The sequence below is a fragment of the Lactuca saligna genome, chromosome 2 (genome assembly GCF_052625555.1).
Source record: "Lactuca saligna cultivar CGN05327 chromosome 2, ASM5262555v1, whole genome shotgun sequence".
Classification (NCBI taxonomy): Eukaryota; Viridiplantae; Streptophyta; class Magnoliopsida; order Asterales; family Asteraceae; genus Lactuca; species Lactuca saligna.
In genome coordinates, this window is record NC_136418.1 from 177,695,742 (window position 1) to 177,697,471 (window position 1,730).

Here is a 1,730-nt window from a genome sequence, read left to right on the forward strand (position 1 = left end):
GAGTTTGGGGAAGAAAGGAATTATCCCTTTTATATGGTGGTGTTAAATTTTAAGTGATTCGAGTGGTCGATGATGTTTCGGAGCCCAAGGGCATAATTGTAATTTGTTATCTCGGTCCTTTATGAATTTTGGGTTTGGTTTAGGAACTTCAAGGATTTGATGGGTTGCTAGAAGTTTAGAGATTCTCGCCACCTTTACGTGGATATAAAGTTTGTCAGAAACGGACTTAGAATGAAGAAGTTACGGCCTTCAGAAGAATTTAGGGTTTTTGGGAAAAACCTTGATATGCGGGGCGTACATGGGTAGTACGCAGGGCATACTCATGCGAGGGCAATTATGCGGTACGTACTTTGGCGTACACTTAGTGTAGTCAGCAGTATTGGTCGTGAAGGTTTTGCCTCGTACGTTGGGCGTACGAGGAGTACGAGGGGTGTCTAAACCCTAATTTTTGATCAAGTATACCCTATTTAAACGTCCTTATTTCTTAGGCTGGCTTCGTTATTAGTCTCTAAAGCCGATAGGTGGTTATTTAGAAGTAGATTAGTTAGTTGCCGTTTCAAAAAAAAAAAATGGATTTAATAACTATTTTTATCATCATATTAATATATTATTATCTATAAAAATGAAAATATAAAACCGAATATTGAACGTGACGTTTTGATAGATCTTACAAGTTCATTAATTTTGGCCCACTGATACGATGTTCGGGTCGCCCGGAACACGGAATATTGATTTCGACACCAAAGTATCCCTTTATGGGAAAATATCTCTTTATTTGTATTTTCTTTTTCTTTTTATGGTAAAAAGAAAAAATATCACCTCTTTATCTCCGTTAGAGCTCTGTTTCCATCAGGACACGAGCATCCCCAGATCGAAGCCCCACCACCTCCATCGGCAGATCAGATGGCTAGCCTATGGCGAGCCGTGATGGGCGATTCACCGCCCAACGCCGACGACTATGACGGCGTCGAGTACTGGTTAAATCCCGAGCGCACCGGCTGGCTCACAAAGCAAGGTGAGTACATCAAGACCTGGCGTCGCCGTTGGTTCGTCTTGAAACAAGGAAAGGTCTTCTGGTTCAAGGAGTCCATCGTTACTCGCGGCTCCCGTCCACGTGGTGTGATCCCAGTGGCCGCTTGCCTCACAGTGAAAGGAGCCGAAGATGTCATCAACAAGCAGTTCGCTTTTGAGCTCTCGACCCGATCCGATACCATGTATTTCATTGCAGATTCGGAAAAAGAGAAGGAGGATTGGATCAATTCGATCGGAAGGTCAATTGTTCAGCTCTCGAGGTCTGTCACTGACAAAGAGATCGTTGATTATGATAGCAACAGATGATCATTTGCTCTAACGATCTCTCTCTTTAACAATTTTGTCTGTAAAATTTGGTACGATGCTCTTCCCTTTGGTTTGTATATGAATCGATAAAATAATTTCTCTTGTTTAAATTAATTCGAAGTACAATATGATAATTTCTATGTTTTTAGGGTTTCTTCGTGGCATCTGCGAATTGAGGTGATCAATTCTAGGAGATGATTGATTGCTCTTTTTTTTTTTTTTTTTTTTTTTCTGATCATTTATTTTGAATGTGGCTATGGCTGCAGTATTCACAACAATTGCTGTGGTATCTTGCACCCAAAATACAAATTTCTTGCAACTAGGAAGTTTAGGCCCTAGGGTCATGTTATGTAAATGCATCTATTCAGAATAAGAAATGCAAATCACCACTC

General features: G+C 40.6%; 1 pseudogene; it reads left to right on the forward strand.

Annotated features, from left to right (window-relative positions):
• Nucleotides 1-790: 790 nt before the first annotated feature.
• LOC145032987 (pleckstrin homology domain-containing protein 1 pseudogene) lies at nt 791-1,492 on the forward strand (annotated as a pseudogene).
• The last annotated feature ends 238 nt before the right edge of the window (nt 1,493-1,730 follow it).